Source organism: Drosophila grimshawi, unplaced genomic scaffold (genome assembly GCF_018153295.1).
Source record: "Drosophila grimshawi isolate 15287-2541.00 unplaced genomic scaffold, ASM1815329v1 contig_59, whole genome shotgun sequence".
Taxonomy (NCBI): domain Eukaryota; kingdom Metazoa; phylum Arthropoda; class Insecta; order Diptera; family Drosophilidae; genus Drosophila; species Drosophila grimshawi.
In genome coordinates, this window is record NW_025063406.1 from 159746 (window position 1) to 174194 (window position 14449).

Genomic DNA, 14449 nt, shown 5'->3' on the forward strand with positions numbered 1-14449 from the left:
CCCATTTTTCGTCAGTTATTCCGTAGTATACTGTTCTTTCATCATCCATTAGAATATAATATATTCCGACTTAATGCTCACAAAACGATTGGTGTGTGTGATTGGATGTGGGTAGATTTTAAAAGCTCTTAGTTTCTTGTTATTTATCAATGGAATTTTGCTATTAAACAAAATGGCGGAGCTCATTGTTCGTGACGTTATTGTCGCAATTGTCTGAAGTTGAATTGAAGTTGAATCTTCTGCTGGAACTCGGCGATCAGCATCAGAGTTTCCAAAAACTCATCGTTCGTGTTCCAGATAACGGAGATTATATCACGCTGTAGATACTCAAAGGAGTCCGTCGCCATTGATAGTGCTCCGATGGTGGCGAGAAAACTTTCAACACTTATTTGTTTGCTTAAACTACCAGCCAATGTATACATTGTTTGGTTGATGGTTTGAAAGTCTATCTGTGGATCTGCCCTTCCTGTTGGCATGTTGAGACTCCGGCATAAGCTTGGAGTCAATGGATACTGTGAGATGGAGACTTATGAGTCGTTCCAGAGTCTTTAGCATGAAAGCTGACAGACTGATGGGTCTGAAATCCAGCTTTGGGTATGAAGGTTATTTTTGACTGGAGCCATGTCGGTGGGATGCGACAAGTCTTCAGAATCTTCCCGAAGATTTCATGTAGCCAGTTTATGCCTGTGTTTCCCGCCTTCTGTAGTTGGACTGGGCTTATTTGATCCGGGCCAGGGGCTTTGAACGGCTTGAAGCTGTTTACTGCCCATTTAATGTTACCTTTATGTATAAAAGACTTTAAAGATGTGATCTCTACAGGTGGTTTCTGTGCACATCGGGCACTGCTCGGAGCAGCCAGGGAAGTGCGTTTTAAGGACGATTTCCAGTGACTCTTCACTGGAGACCGACCATGAGTTGTCATCCTTTTTCAGATAACCTAGTGTGGAGGTGGTTTTTGATAAAACTTTTCTAAGCCTTGCAGCTTCAGTAGTTGAATCAATATCCGTGCAGAAATCTCTCCACGATTTCCTTCTTTCTCGTCGGGTGGCTTTTTTGTATTTAGCCAGACTTGATTTGTATTCTGACCATTGCTGGTCATTATTTTGCGCTTTTGCCGCATTGAAGAGAGACCTGCAACTTTGTCTAAGGACATTTAGTTGAGGTGTCCACCATGGTGGTTTCTTCTTGTGCACTGGTACTGATAGGGCAAGCTGCCTTAAAAGCCTTATTACATGCTGAGGTGAAAGTCTCTGTCAGATTGCAGAGATGAGCTAAGTTGTCCGGGCCTTTCGGTGGGTGTTCCGAAAGGGTTCGGTCAAGTTTGGCTTTGAAAATTTCCCAGTTCGCCTTCTTTTGATTTATGAAGTGAACTGATTCTGGATGGCTCGCGAGGAGTGCTTCTCGCACTCCTGGACGAGGGACCTTACCGGAGCTGACTGGAGCTCCAGGCTTACCGCTGTGTTGTCATCATTGCTAAAATTATGGAGCAGAAAAATATTTTGGTGTTTTTTCGCGAGGATGCAGATGCGTTTTTTACCTTCATTTCCAGCTACTAACAGCTTGTAATTTTTGTTGCCTAGTCCGTAAACCTTTCCTCCAATCACCCAAGGTTCTTGGACTAGTACTATATCGTCTCCGCCTCCAGCCAGGCGGAGCATCAGAGCAGCGGATGCTGCTTTACTGTGGTTAAGGTTTATCTGCCGTAGTCTCAAGGATATTCGGAGATACCGCCCTCACCACCGTGTTGTTGCTGTCGTCGTCGTCCGACAGCGTAAAATCATCTTCGTCCAACTCGTGACACAAGGCCTCAAGGTCACGAGTCAGAGTCGACGTGCCCGACGTATAAACTGGCTCCAGCTCCTCATCGGTTGCTCCGATCTCCGGAGGAGGACCCTGTTCGGCCGTCTTGTTACAGACAACAGGTCTCCTCCGGCCGGCGCATCCGATTTATATACCTTAACAGTAATAGAGCCGGGGCCGAAGCCGAAGTTAAGCTCGCCCTTGGCGGCTTCAATTTGGACCAGCGATTCCTTGTTTAGGATTAGCACAGCCTGATTTGTTGGCCCCTCGGTGGCCTCAATCTTCACCACCCTCAGGCACTACCTGGCAGGCGATAACCTTCGTGTTTTCCTGGTACCACCCAGCATCCGTGCATACCGGTGGCCCAGGCGCCTTGCTTAGTAGCTTCAGGCAGTGGACAGCTAGTGCTCCTTCGACCCACATCTACTGATTTCTTGTGCTTCTTCCGTCCTTGTTTCCCTTGTCAAGGATTCCTATAGGGAATCTCTTATTGGCAATTTCAGCAAAGGACCTTCCCTGCTGCACCCTGGCCCGTTTTGCAACGGGTCCGTGTGCTTCTTGCGAACGCTGCCTTTTTGCCTGGCTCTGCTCTTTATGGGGTGGAGCCTCACAGAAGTTTGGCAGCACCTTCCTAGCCCACACCACTTTGTTTTGCCATTCGGCTGGTGGATTTGGCTGTGTTCGCGTTTTGCCGCTTTAGAATGCTTGCGGCATTTCTGCGGTCGGCATAGCTGAACCTTTTAGCCGCAGCGCTGGTAGTTGGCAAATCGCCCTTAGCACCCAGCTGGCAGGTTGGCTGCACAAGTGCTTTGCTTTCCTGCCACGCAGTCGGACGGGTCGGGGTTTTTACCAGCTGCACCCTCGCCGGTGGCTTGACAAACAGACTTTTCCGCCACTTTGTCATGCTGCCGCTTTGGCCAGGCTTGCGAGCCACTTCCTCCGCTACATGTTTGGGATTGCTCCCTACCGGTTTTGAGAGAGTACCGGACTATTTTTGGTTTTTTTTTGTTTATGGAATACATTTAGATTCCCACGAGCTGCGGAGAAAGGAATGTCCGCCTGCACAGAGATCCGCGATGTGCAGGTAAGGCTGATTAATATCGGAGGTCGCCTGGTATCCGATATGCTCCGTGTAAGACTGGGCTATTTGAGGGCCCCCAGCCTGGCTGACTATCGGCACGGGTCGCATAACATCTTAGTCCGGCCCTTTACCTCGAACCATGACTCGGTCCTTTCCCAGCGACAAGACTGTGGATGCAGTTCATGTCTGAGGTTCAGGGCACGAGTCTTAGCTAGCATCGGTACCTTGCAGGACCGTTGTGATGCTATTACCAGTCGGCACCCTCGTGGAGGGTTCAGTTGAGGAATTTTTGCCAACCTACCATTAGTTAAAGCCATCTTAATATCTTTGGTGATGTACCCCATGATTTACCGGCAATACTACGACATGTATAAAGCGCCCTGGAGCACTTTAATATCGTGTTTTGCACATGGGTGCCAAAGTTAAGCTTGCTGTCAAATGTGACTCCCAGGTATTTGACCTCCCTCCCTCTGTAACTTATGTCGTCTGGGGGGACGATGACTGTTTTCGTAGGGCTTAGGTTGAGTCCAACCTCCATACACCAGTCATACGTTATCCTTAGCCCTGACTGGACTATGTCACAGAGTAATTCTTCAAATTTGCCTCGCGCTATGATAACAATGTCATCGGCATATCCTTGATATTGAATACCACTGTTAGCAAGTCTGTTTAGTAGTTCGTCTACTAACAGACCAGAGTAGCGGAGACTGCACCCCTCTTTGGGGACAGCCTTTGGTAGTTAGGACTGTTACAGTGCTATCATGTAATGATGCCGTGGCTTGCCTGGACCGTAGTAGTGCAAGTACCCATCTGCTGGTAGTATGGTCCAGGCCTCTTCTCTCGAGGGTAGCATTGATTGCATCGTGAGATGTGTCATCAAAGGCACCTTCTATATTTAAGAAGGCGCACAGTGCTACTTCCTTATTATCAGTTGCCGCACTCAAAGTACGTCGCAGCTGGTAAAGTGCTGTGTCCGTGGACCTGCCTACTCTGTATGCATGCTGCGTTTGGTGCAGCGGCCTTTGTTTAAGCAAAGTACTTCTGGATTTGTAGTACACCAGCTTTTCCAACGTTTTCAGTAAAATCGATGTTAAGTTGATGGGTCTGAAGGACTTTGGACTGGTAATGTCTTGCCTCCCTGCCTTGTGGATGAAGACTACCTTAGCTCTCCTCCACGCGCCCGGTATGTATCCGAGGGCTAGGCTACTTACTAGAGCTTTCCTAATACAGGAGAGTAGTATGTCCTGGCCCGTTTGAAGGAGGGTTGGGGATATGCCGTCCATTCCGGGAGATTTATAGGGCTGGAATGTACCAATTGCCCAATTAAGTCTCTCCCTTGTGACCGTCGACTTGGCGCATGCCCAGTCGTCAGTTGACGGCCTGTGTCTACTTTCCCTTTCGATAGTCTCTTCCTGCAGGGGTGTACTTCCTGGGAAGTGTGTCTCGAAAAGTAGTACTAATTTCTGCAAATTACTGCTCATAAAGGAGTTATCCCCATGCTTCAGTGCTAAGTTCGCATGAGGCGCTCGTTTCGCCAGTGCTCTATAGAGTCAGGCGCCTTCGCTTGTGCCAACTATGCCTTCACAGAAGTTTCTGTAATTCTTCCTTCCTTATCTCCTTATTATAGGAGGTCAGGCTCTCACGGTACTGCTCTCATATTCCGTCTCTCTTTGCCTTATTGAAGAGGCGACGTGTGGTCACGCGCAGCCTTTCTAGGCTGTCGTTCCACCATGGGACATCTTTTTCCATGTACTTTTTCCCTACCGGGCAGTTATCCTCAAATGCCTTGGTTATGCATTTATTGAGGTCACCAATAGCCCTGTCAAGCTCTAGCGGCCTTCTGGGTATACCTGACAGCCCGTTGGCTAGGGAAAGGCCTAGGGTCGACTTGTACCCATCCCAGTTGGTTTTTCTAGGGTTGCGACTTGGTGTGCTACTATCCGTATTTAATTTTAAATTAAATAGGATAGTCCTATGATCAGACATGGATTCCTCTTGGGAACACGCCAGTCCCTAAGGTGAGGCTTTAGGGACCGATTGATCAGGGTGATGTCCAGCACCTCTTCCCTGATCCTGGTGAAAAATGTTGGTGTAGATCCGACATTACCTAATTCTAGATTATTTTTGAAAATAAAATCAGTTAGGCACTCACCCCTTAGATTGATGTCACTGCATTGGCATCGCATCCGATGAGCACCGGCATCTTATCTTTCCTGCAATACTCCACCAGGTTCTCAACCTCTGGTGGTGGGCAGGGTGCATCCCCTGCGAAGTATGCGGATACGATGACCATAAAGACCGCGCTGCCCTTGGTGTACACCAGTATGGCAACACAGTCTCTAGTCAGGAATTCTGAAAGGATAGTAAAGTTAATACTTTTCCTTACCATGATACAAGCTCTGGGTGCTGGATCTCTCCGATCCCAGATTACCTTTGAGTCGGCTGGGAACTGGCCCTTGATGCCATTGTTCACCCACGGCTCCTGTACCAGGGCCAGCCCGAAGTGTTTATTGGTAAACATCCTTGATGTGGATAGGATGTGGTAGGTAGCTATGTGGGGAGATAGGGGGATATGTGAGGCTATACTTTGTAACGAACACGTTGATGTGTGCAGCAAACTGGAGGCGTACTCTGCCTACAGGGTCGACTGTGCTCAGGGAAAATGGGGGGGTGCTTTTGCTACCTAGTAAGCTGCCGTGCCACATAACTAAAAATAGTAGACAGAGTGCTAAAGGAACGGAATAAACAACCAGATAGAATAGCTAAAAGAATTCACGAGTGACATATCTAGATCGAAGAACAGAGATGTTGATGCTCTTCTTCTTTACCCGCCCAACCTGTAAAGACTAATAGTTGGTGCCTTTACCCTATTAATGATGCAAAACCATTTTATGTCAGGAGCCCATTAGTCTACTTTAATTCATTATTATGTCTTATCTACTTCATATTGATGATTGGTTCCATTATTATAATTATTAACATTTCGAGTTTACTTAATTAATAATTTCCATTTTTCAGGTTTGGAGTTGTTGCTTAATTACTACTTCTTAATTGATAATAATTCATTACATTTTTTTTTTTTTGTTTTCTTTTCTTTTTTCTAAATTCTGGTCAATTCATTCGATAATACACTTATGCTATAAAGACTGTATATATATATGTATGTAACCTGTGTCAACTAAATAAGGAGGTATCTTTGTATGGCTAGGTATATCAAAACTGCTATATGGTCATTATGGTTATTTTTCTTTTATAACTTACAATTTCTGAGCGCGGTTATGCCGTACTTACAGCACCAAACAAAAGCTGCGGCAGTAGTCCATCGTAGTCGACAGGCCTGAAGACGGATGACGTTGCTATTTTGAACTTCGAAACGGATTAGACAATATAGCAGCTGATATCACATATACGTACCATACCAAGTTTAGTTAACGCTTTACCAAAATTAATACAACTAATTTTCCATAAATTCACTCATTATTAACATAACCTTAAAATCCTATTAGAATGTTGTGTATTGTAGAGTTCTAAGTAGTCGACAGTTGCTATTTTTTTTTTTGTTTTTTGATGATTTGGTCCACCGCCGCTCACATGTGTTCCAATACGTGTGCAAGTTGGTGTAGGTTACGCCACTAAGATATCAAAGGTTTGAGTCCGAGATTTCAGGGGTGACTCGCCGTTAACAGGTGGGCCTGCTGCACGTGTGCGTTATCGATGCGGCGTCAGAGAGTTGTAGACAGTTTCCCGTATTGCACAGCCAACAGATTAACAGTAAGTTAATTGGTAATGGCAGCAATACGCTTGGCGCTCGAATTGGCCGCTTCAATTTCAGTAGGCACTGGCGATCACAATTTGAGTGATAGTGTAGCCGCCCTTGCACAATTAGCTTATGGCAGCCACTACGTTGCGGGAAGACGTAAACTTTCCAGCCAATATTGGTGGGCACGCACTTTACGCCGTCAGTTACATTGAATTCTTTTAATGAATATCAATACTTGAGCGGTACTATGGCGATGCCGCCAAGTTATTTTTTCCAGCCAATAATCAATGCACACGTGTCAGTTGCTGAGAGCCAAAAAAAACTTTTCGGAAGCAACTAATGTAGCCGTCGCTGCGCACAGATGCTCTCATGCAGAGTTGCTAATTAGGTCAAAAGTGTTGTGAAAGGTTCAGCTATCGCATCGTTGGCGATCAGCTGTTTACATATTTTCTTGCATGCTGGTTGTTTATTTTCTTTTTTCAGAAGCCCGTCCCAGACGTTACCAGTGCGAATATGTACACCACTACAACTTGGGAAGGCGATAACACAAGCGCATTGTGTGTAAGTTGGCGTCTTACAAGTCTGAAAGTATATAAAAGAAAAAATATATGTTTTTGAAAAATAATGTTCTTTAATAAAGAGAATTTATTTAAATATTACCTTGACAAATTCTTTATCCATACGAAATGTCCTCGCTCTTCAGTCTCCAACAACATAAGGCTTATATGGCTTTTCTTTCCCACCTCCGTCACATATATTGGTCCGTTGACTGCACTTGTCTGCTCATCGAAACCAAAAACATTGATGAACAGTGGGAAATCCAAATTTAAAAAAATTGAGTGTGAGTGTTTCCTTAATTTTTATTCATGAGCTCTCGATCGCATCAATTTTAAATGATGAGCATTGTTCGTTGCTCAAAGCGTTTTTTGTGCAAACAACTTTATTTTCTGACACTAAGGTGCGCGTATTGCTTGTTCTAGTTCTTATTACAACTGGGGATAATTCGATTGTGAACTATCGATGTTTTACTAAATTACAAGTATTGTTAACATAAGTGAATAAGTTCCACCAGTGTTATGCAAAGCCGCGATAAATTGACAGCTGATATTGAGTGATCAGCTGTGTTTGAATTAGTTTGACCAAACATCCCGGCCACCTTGAAAGGATCTGCTTTCAACACATCAAGCCTCCATCGGTAAGATGGCCAATTTGTGTACTGGTCGGCAGCAGATGCCATTGGCTGTACGAAGATGAACAACTCGAACATGACCATCCTTTCCAGGCACAAGTGCTTCGATGCGGCCGAGCTTCCATTGCTGAGGCGGAAGGTTTTCCAACTAACAAGTGTCCTGGGGTGATTGCTGATTGATCGTTGGGATCAGGCGACATAGGTGACAATGGGCGAGAATTGAGGACAGTTTTGATCTCTGTTGTGATCGTACAGAGCTCCTCAAATGTTAGGCGAGTGTTCGATAGCGTCTTGTGCAACAACCCCTTTGCGCTCTTAACTGCTGCTTCCCAGAGTCCGCCAAAATGGGGTGCCCTGGGCGGAATAAAATGAAACGACACGAAATCCGAAGCACTGTATTCTGATATTGCGTCTTAAGTAGATTGATCAAACAAAAATTGTTTCAAAGCCTTTAGCTCCTTTGCTGCACCCACGAAGTTAGTTCCATTATCACAATAGATGTCAGTGGGCAGCGCTCGCCGAGCAACCATTCGTTTGAGTGCAGCCAAGAATGCCTTCGTGGATAATTGAGAGACCACTTCGATGTGCACCGCCTTGGATGCCAAACAAATGAATACGGCCAAGTAAGATTTTGTGGGACCCCTTCCTCGTATGCGAACATACGTATTTATTGGCCCACAGAAGTCGATATGGTGTTCCGGTCGAAGGCGCTCCACTGGCAGCGATCCCATAAGCTGCCTTTCCAATTTTGACTTGTACCGAACACACGCCATGCAGGTGCGCACGATGCGACGTGCCAAGTCTCTGGCGTTTACGATCCAATATTCCAATCGAATGAGTGCCACTACAGCTTTAGGTCCAGCATGGCAGTTGCGAAGATGTAGATGCCGCACATAGATCCAGACGAAGTGCGATTTACTGGGCAATAATATCGGATGTTTTTCGAAGTTCTCAAACTCAACGTTGTCCAGCCGGCCGCCAACTCTGATTAGTGAAAATCCTGTGGAGCGATCTAGAAGAGGATTGAGAAACTTTAGATGGCTTCTAAGTGGTTGATCTTTTTGCAGTTGGCGAATGTCTTCGACGAATGATAATTGCTGGATGTTCCAAATTATGCAATAGGATGCATTGCGTAGTTCCGCGGATGACAAAGTTGTTTCGAATTTACGTTTCATATGTGTGATTTGAACGAAGCGAAGCATGTAAGCGACAGTGCGAACACAACGATTGTATGAGCTGATGTTCGCTAGTTTCTCCAGGACATGGTTACGATCCATTGTGGCGACGAAAGTAGATTTACGTTGTTCGGCATTGCATATCAATGTTGCTGATGTTGGGTTAAAAAAGCTGGTCCTGAGAACCATATGGATGATTGTAGATCAGAAAGGTGGCACCTCGAGAAACAATGTCAGCAGGATTTGATGTCGTTGGTACAAATCTCCAACGATTGAACTCAAATCCTGTATATCAGAAACTCGATTTCCGACAAATGCTGATAACGTGACTGAATGTTGTTTTAGCCAATGTAAAACAATTTGCGAATCCGACCAGAAATATACGGCATGTGGCTCATCGGCGAATATACACTTGATTTTGTTGTAAACTTGTGCCAACAAATGTGCTCCACATAATTCCAGTTTGGGAAGCGATTTCTTCTTTACTGGGGCCACTCTGGACTCTGGACGCAGAACCCATGAAATTGAAATGAGCTTTGGTTGACCTGTTTGCAGTACCGGGGTACAGCAAGTGACGAAATGGTTTGGAATGATTCCAGGCACTTCTTTCAGGCCAGTTCAAGATGCTGTGCTACCGATTCGTCCCAAGTAAGCCCTGCAAGTCAGAGCTCCTGTAGGATTATCTTTGCGACGATTATGAGTGGTGATGTAATCTGAAACGCAACAACATCAAATATAAATCGTCTTGGAGAGTCGGGCCGACAAGTAAATGATCATTGAGCGAAGTTTGATTGGATGTTCGACACGAGGCGTCGAAGACCACTCGAAGCTTTGTGGGTTCGCTGCTGGGCTTCAAAACGCAATGGTGAGGTATGTAGTAGTGAGGTTCCCATAAGTTTGGTTATGTGACCAGCGACATGTGTTCCAAACGTTCATACTCCTCCATGAATTGACAATACTGTAAGCGAAGTTCCGAAGATTGTGCCAAACGGCGTTCCAAGCTGAGAAATCTGCGGCGTGCTATGTCGAATGAATGACCAAGTTGACTGGGATTGTTCTTAAACGGTAGCCTTACAACAATGCGACCACTGTCATTTATAACAGTCGTTTTTACGTAGTGTTCCTCACAAGCTCGATGTTCTGGTTTAAACAGCACATTTGATGTTTCAGATGATTCAATTTCCCATAAGCGTTTAAGGTGATCGTCAATTGAAGTGGCACCAAGCTTAAAACTAGCAGCAAGCTCTCGAGACTGTTGCGGATGACACTTTCCTGTCACTACCCAACCAAACAGTGTCTTTTGGAGCATGGGCCCAGTTGTATCAAGCTTAACTTGGCCCACTGACAGAATGTCGAAGAATGCTTCTGTTCCTAAAAGCATGTCGATGTGTCGAGATTGGTAGAATTTCTCATCTGCCAGAACAATATTTTCTGGCATTTTCCATGTTGAAATGTCGATATTGATGTCCGGCTGATAGGCTATATGCGAGGTGACGCAAAGATCTAACGAAACCTTATTGATGTAGTTGTAAGCGAAGTGATGTCTGTACGTGCATGGCCAATACTGCTGATTTGCACATCGTATTTCTTTCTTTTTAGACGAAGCTTCTGAGCAAACGAATCGGTGACGAAATTCACCTGCGAACACGAGTCCAGTAGAGCACGGCCTAGTCTGTAGGTGCCAGTTGAATCTCTGACCAAGACCATAGCCGTTGCTAAAAGAACGTGAGATTGATAAAGTTTTTTGATTTGCGAATGATTGTGTGCTACTGCTTCGGTGGCTGGGGAAGAGATTGGTTGTGTTGTTGAATGTATCTTGTTGTGTAACAAAGTGTGGTGCGATCTCTGACAATGGCGACAGCGATTTGTTGAAGGGCAATCGGCCATTTGATGACAGTCGGTGACGTTTGACGACATCAAAACGTTGCAGCGTATCCAATGCTTTAAATTGTTCGCAAGCCATCAATTTGTGAGTTGCGCTTGAGCACAATGCACAAGCAGCGAAAGCAAGTGCGAAAGACGAGTTATGTCCTTTGCCAGGATTACGAATCTGTTTTGAATACGTTTGGTTAATTGTTGTACTTTTGGACAACAGGAATTGACAATGACGCTCCAGTACTTGTACGCACTGAGCCAAAGTCGGGATTGTTGTATAATCCAGCGATAAATTCCATTTGTTTCTAGTTTCATTATCGCATTTATCCAGAACCACATAGATTAACCAGGACGATAGTGAACTAAATAATGCCGATGCATTATCAATTAACGAACGTAGCTGAGTAGCGTTTGATGAACTAGCTGAAGGCAACTGAAAAATAGACGATATTGTCTCTGTAAATATCAATGCTGGCTTGTCATACCGAGACTTTAATTTTTCTAATGCCTTAGCGTAATTTTCATTGGTGACTGGAAATGCCTTCACGCACTCCAGTGCAGCACCCTTTAAGCAGTTGAGTAGATAGTTAAACTTCTCAATGTTTGTTATTTGCGCTCCTTTCACGATTTGATTAAACGAGCAAATGAAGTTGTTATATTCCAGATGATTGCCATCGAATGTGGGCAAGGCCAAACAAGGCAGACGTGATAGTTGAGGATGGTAAGCAACGTGTGATGTAGCGTCATCAGCGACTGTACTATTTAAGTCTTCACCAAGCAATTTCTTAATTGCCAACTTGATGTGTACATAGTTGTCTTCCAGTTCAGCGCGCCCATTATCATTTGGATCCAGAGTTTCTATTTCCGATTGAATATTATTCCGATCGAATAACGATTGCTTAAAGTACGATTCCAAAATGCCTAAACGACATTGAAGATCCGCAGGTGATCTTTTAGAAGAATCTCCAGATTGTCCATCGACCAAAGTTTTAATGCGGGAAATGTTCCTTTTGATGTTTGCGCGCTGGCGTCGGTAGTCTTCCAAGGAATGCGACATATTTACAGAATTTGGCGCGGAGCTTAAGTTCTGCTTGACGCGCCAAAAACGACGAAAATGATTGTTGTGTGTATGTGTGTATATGAACTCTCTTACACAAACGAACGAAGAATAAATTTGGGATAAACCACTAAAGGCAGCGACTGAAGCGACGATTGCGAGCAGCGCAACAGTAGCGAAATATACAATAAGAGCAGCGACTATGTGAAAGAAGACGATCGAAAATTGACCGAAAACTAACGGCGAACAAAGTAGACGACGAACGAAAAGAGACACAATGCAATAACCGTTGCTTTGAGTTATGTGCATGTGTGTGATTGCTGCTGCGATAAACTTTGTGTTGGTTTTGGTTAGCTATTTTCACATGCGACGAATTTGATGTTTTAATTGTTGCAACCAATCAATTGGAAGCCAAGGCGAATTTGTTTAGTTTGTATATACGCGCACGTGGAATTTGTTAACGTAACAAAATGCGAAATTGTCCAATTGCTTATTAAATTTATTTAAACACTGCCCCACGTAGGGCGCCAGAATGTTCAGTGCACAAAGCGTTTTTTATGCACACACGAGACTTCAAGTCTGGGCGGTATTTAACTATTTTAATTAACACTTTATTGTTCTTACACAAAGATGCGCGAGTTGCTTGTTCTAGTTCTTATTACAACTTGGGCTAATTCGATAGTGAACTATCGATGTTTTACTAAATTACAAGTATTGTTAACATAAGTGAATAAGTTCCACCAGTGTTATGCAAAGCCGCGATAAATTGACATCTGATATTGAGTGATCAGCTGTGTTTGAATTAGTTTGACCAAACAATAATTATGAAACGATCGATCAGCTAGAGTTCTGCGAAACGAATGAATAGCTGCAGCAGCCGGCCGGTCAGCGAATGCACTTTATCGAGAGAGAGAGAGAGAGCGAGCGCTGCACAAAGAGAGCGCTGCGAGCTGCAGCAGCTCAAACTGCATTTAACATAATGTGCCTATGTACTTAAGATTAACAACATTTATATCAGGCCACGCAGGGCTCCAAATTCAAACATATTAGAGATTCAAATCAATTATGGTTATTTGCTACTGCTGCTGCCAACATACTCCACCCGTTGCAACAGAACCCTTAACAGGCAGCATACACATCTTGTTGACAGCTCTTCGGATGACTCCTTTAGGCGTCTTCAATTCAGCAACTCGAGCAATGCCGTCCCTGCCTGCAACTAAGGCAAGCACTCTGGCGAGTGGCCAGCTCATGGGAGGAAGATTCTCGTCCTTAACGAGGACTACGTCATCCACTTGAATAGGACGAGCTGGAGATTTCCATTTGGCATGCTGTTGGAGGAGTGTGCGATACTCCTCCCGCCACCGTGACCAAAAGATTTGCTGTAGGTGAGTCACTCGCTGCCAGCTAAATATATATATATCTATTTAGTTGCCAATTTAACTACGAATTTTGCTGTGAAAATGGTTGCCAAGTTAACCGAATTCGCATGTTGGTCTGCAATTTGACCATGTCTATGATTCGGAATATAAATCTAAATAGACTGATTATTCACCACTTGCTAAATGATGAATGACTGGCCGCCAGTTAACTTATTATGAATAGTTCGCCAAATGCAACTAAGGTGGTCACCAAATGTAAGAATTTAATATCGAATGTCAATTCTATGGGTATGTTGAAATATGTTTGGGATGCTACGGTTCATGTACCAGTAGCAAAGTGTCGCCGTAATCGGTACTTGGAACAAATTGGGCTGAATGAAGTAAATACGCAAAGATATCTTTTTATACTAATTAATTGAGTAAAAATGCATGGGTTATGTTGGATTTGTTAGATCCAAGCGCACAGTTTTACAGCGTATACAAACAAGATAACGATATGCAGGAATCACACTTTTATTAGTCTAATGACGCGACGCATTCGGCAGTCAAAAACGGAGTGGGTACAGAACTATTGTGAGATTAATTTTTGAGTACATACGAACGAACGGACAATGCAAAACTTGTGTTGCCTACTTCAGGGAATTTTCTTTGATATACGTTTATCTTACGATTCACAAACGGTTTAAGCTTAAATATATTGACATGCTAGATGCAGCATTTGCTATGCAGGCAGAGCCACCAAGTTGCTCTGCCGTTTTCATCAACCTGTTAATTACCCTATTAATTTTAATTCGAACTACTTGTTACCACCTTCGTACTTATTGGTGTACTGTGATTCTTGTGCGATTTCTAGTTGGTATTAGGTTTCTTGTCTCAATGCAGACATAGGCATTTCAAACTTCTTCTCCGTCACTGTCCTCATGCATATATGGATTTTGAAGTCTGAATAATTGTGCGGATGGTATTTTGCCTCGCGCTAGTCGTTTTTCATTCAAGACTGAAAGAAACATACATTCCCCAATTGAGTGCCATACCCACTTCGAAAGGGTGAATACATTTTTAGATTGTTTAAACAGCAATAACATGACTTTTTAATTTACGCGCGGTGTAATAATAAGGTACAAGTACAACTG

The 14449-nt window shown here is 44.0% G+C and overlaps 1 pseudogene; it reads right to left on the minus strand.

The window, feature by feature from the left end:
• Positions 1-402: 402 nt before the first annotated feature.
• Positions 403-2223, minus strand: LOC122322707 (annotated as a pseudogene).
• Between the last annotated feature and the right edge of the window lie 12226 nt (positions 2224-14449).